The sequence below is a fragment of the Rhipicephalus sanguineus genome, chromosome 1, assembly GCF_013339695.2.
Source record: "Rhipicephalus sanguineus isolate Rsan-2018 chromosome 1, BIME_Rsan_1.4, whole genome shotgun sequence".
Lineage (NCBI taxonomy): Eukaryota > Metazoa > Arthropoda > Arachnida > Ixodida > Ixodidae > Rhipicephalus > Rhipicephalus sanguineus.
This window is the reverse complement of record NC_051176.1, coordinates 79,724,789-79,728,714: the sequence shown is the minus strand read 5'-3', so window position 1 is coordinate 79,728,714 and position 3,926 is coordinate 79,724,789.

Sequence of the window (3,926 nt, the reverse complement as noted above, 5' to 3'; positions counted from 1 at the left end):
GCCTCTTTTGTACTTGTACAGTAATGTGCATGGTTAGTGTGGCAAGTCGCAGTAGTCTAGTTATGGATTGCGACCCTGATGCTGCAACCGGTTTGAAGACATGGGCACTCCTGCAATGGTTTTCCCCAAGGTTATCTTCACAGCAAGGAACACTATTAGAAAAACACTTAAAGCCCACACACTTTGCAATCAAGGTAAAGTAAAGCATTCTGGGAGTGAATATAATTGAATGCTGTACATTTGAATGGTAATGTGAGTGTGGTTATTTTCCTGTGAAACATTTAATTTTGAGTAGTGTTCGTTAAAGGTAGCTACGCAAAGCATAAACCCCTATTCAAGCCGATACAAGTCCCATGTTGACGCGGCAACGTCCCTAAGCAGAATGGCAATGTTTAATTCCTGTTGAAGGAGGAAAAGTGCAACATACAATTGAACCTAGGTATAATGAAGTATGTGCAGTGAAAGATTTCGTTGCATTGCAAACTTTGTTGCATAGAGGTTTCAGTCAGGGGCGTAGCCAAGGGGGGGGTTCTGCTACATTTTGCATATGTGCACTTAGAAAATTGAGTGATTTGAGAAGCAGCACCAAGCAAAATGAGAAATCTCGTTTTGCTACATGCAATACTGCAGCAACTGGTGCAGCGTGGGTGTCTGCATAAACCCAGCAGCACTTTATAAATCGTTTGTAACCATGTGAATTGTTGCGTCCTTATTTCAGGCTGATGGTAATGGATATGTGCGGCCTTGCAATGTCATGGTTTCAGCACCTAAACCCCTAAATTTTTCATTTGCTTTCTCGCTGCAGTCTGTTACAACCTAACAAGTACAAGCTCCACTCTCTGCCATCACTGTCCCACCCATAGAAAATTCACATAGACGTTCCGTCCAGTCACATTTGCTCATTTCCGTGGCGCCAAGCACTTTTCGCGTGTATTCAGATACTTGGTGTGTCCATGCAGTTTTAAGCCAAAAACTGAACGTCCTGGCGAATTTCATCACAGATACGGACATCGCTACGCAGCCAGAGGTCATATTTTAGTTTGGAACGGCGAACCCTCAGTTTTCGATTTGTGTTTTATTTACATTAGAACTGAGAAAGTAATTATGGTTCCAAAGGAAACGAGCCTGCACGATTCTCACGTGGGTGATTGACAAGCGCGCCGCGGTTCCGTGGGCGGAGCTTGTATTCCGAGGTTGTAACAGACTATAGAACTATGTTGCATTAAAATGGCGTCGCAAGACTTCGTTGAATCAAGAGAAAAACGTTCCGTGGAGCAATAAACAGATGAAAAATAGTTGTATTACGAGGTTCGTTATCTTGCGGTTCGATCTTGCGTTATCTTGCGGTGCATTTGAAGCTACACCATGGGTCGCAACATTAATTAGAACTAACAGACAAGAACGCCAAGGAAAGTATAGATGTAATTATGATGTAAATGTGTGTCTAGAAAAAAGAAAAACGCCCTTAAAGTTCCCTTTCGTTCAACCATGGGTGACAGTAGCATATACCTATATATAGCGTATGTGGGGACCGACTAAGAAAGGGAACATACCCGCAGCCGAATTAAGCGGTAGCTTCAACCCTTTTACCCCAGACTGATTCCAACGGAAACGTGCCAAATTTCCCAATTTCTTTTTTTGTCATCGTTGTGCTGCGCATAGGTTCGCAAAAAAAATTTGGGCTCACTCACTCGCCCAAGAAATATTTTGCTCTAAGGGCTCACTCGGGCTCAGACTCTAAACTTTTTCTCAACCGGACTCACGCAGACTCGCGCCTTAACCTGAGTGAGTGAGTCGACTCAAGAGTCCGCTAGCGTAAAATTAGATTTTTCGATCATGGCGTCACTGCTCTTCAACGTCACTAGTTCGCACAAATGGTGCTCTACGATACGCCTTTGGTCTTCTAGCTTCAAGTATGAGTTATCGGTGGTTTCAATCTAGTAGGAGTATTTTTATAAAATATGCGACTCACGCGAGATGTTTTTATCGAAGCTTCCCGTGCAAGAGTTCGCCGCTGGGAGGTCGCAGGATTGATTCCCGGCCGCGGCGGCCGCATTTTTGATGGAGGCGAAAATGCTTGAGGCCTGTGTCCTTAGATTTAAGTGCACGTTAAAGGGGTATTGACAAGAATATTTTCATTTGTCGTTTTTTTTTGCGTCAAATGAAAGGTCAAGCCCTCAAGAGCCTAGAAAAGGTAGTGCTAAACGCGAGTGCGCCCTGAAAAAGTAATCACAGTATGTTTTTAAAAGCTAGTTTCGGTTCCTACTGTACCCTGACGTCACAACACAGTATGAGCTTCTCGTCACGTGCTCGCACAATATATAGTGACGTTTCCACTGCTGCTCCGCATCGTGGCTCCGTTGGTAACTCACAAGCGGCCATATTGGAAGTTTTGATGACGCACAAGCGGCCATCTTGGAAGTTTTGGTACCTAACGTCATCACAACCTAGGAGGTTATGATCACAACTAGCCAGACTGCTGCGTGAAGACGTCAAGCTAGTGTCGATGTCAGTAGGTGCGCCATGGAAAAATTGACTTTAATATCAAATTAAAATATCAGCATTTGCTGAGCTTCACATTTGCTCATAGCTGTCTCTGCATACAGGAGATTTGTATGGCAGAGCAAACTCGCCTTCGAAAGAGGGTGTCCGTACCCCTTTAAAGAACCCCAGGTGGTCGAAATTTCCGGAGCCCACCACTACGGCGTCTCTCATAATCGTATCGTGGTTTTGGGACGTTTAACCCCAACAATTATTAAGCATCACCTCCTTCCTGGACTATTGCACAAGAGTACAAAAGCTGACGTCACAGCCTCGGCCGTGCATTTTCGGGGGATCGCGCATATTAGCAACAGCCCAGAGAGGATTACGGCGGCGCTCAGGGAGCCCTCGTTGACAAAGTGCTGTGCACCTTGTCAAAGAAGCCTATTTCTGCAACCCATAAGGGAGCATGGCGCAGCGCAACACCTTGTAGACTTGTTGGCAATTAAAAGCATTTACCTTTCGCAGTAATGTATTCCTTATTTCATTCGTCCTCTGAGCGTGGTTTGGCGCGAAAGCGGAGCTCGTCGGCCGTCGAAGCGGCACTTGTGTAATGTGAGCGACCGCAGCATCGAGCAGCCGCTGCTGCGGTTTTGTCTAGCGGCTGATCGCTAGACAAAGCTTGCTGAACCATGACACCTAGCTGCACATTTGTTGTTGTGGAGCTGCCGCTTTGTGATTATTACGTCGCGTACAATTATTTTGAAAAACTTATATCCGATTTTCAGCACATAAAGAACGGCGCGGCCGCTAGGCTGACTTGGTCACACGTGACGCATTATAACTTGTTGGAGACCAAAATAATGCAACGTTTTTTTTTACGCAGAATGGTAGATGACGTCCTTGACTACAATCAAAGGGACTTTAAAAGAAATTAGAAATGGCCTTTCTGAGAATATTTTCAAACTTAGGCGTTTTTGGTAAATTACGTTTGGGCACAATTATGGAGTGAAAAGGAGCGCGATAAAACCACGGAAATTATTTTAAAAGAGAGCGCAAATATCAAAGTTAATATGTACCGATTTTTGTTATCCTCAGTTTAATTTGTTTGCTGCAATAAATTCTTGAAATACAGGTATTTTGTGCGGTTCGCCATGTTTCTGATTTGTTTCTTCAAAAGTGCTTCGATCAGGTAAGGGAAATAATCAAGTCATAAGGGTATATTTCACTTGTTCTTTGAAGGGAATAAATATTGTGACCAAGAAGTGCACCGTTTTTACCCTAGATGCGCTCAAAGTTCAGAAATCGCGAAATTGGCGGAAAAATGCTCTTTTTGTGGCCAAAATCCATATAGTATATTTTTTCAGGCGTACCACTTTTTTTTTCACAAAACTATCTTCGAAATGATTGCTCTGGGTCTAATGCCTAGGCCTATAGTAAATTTC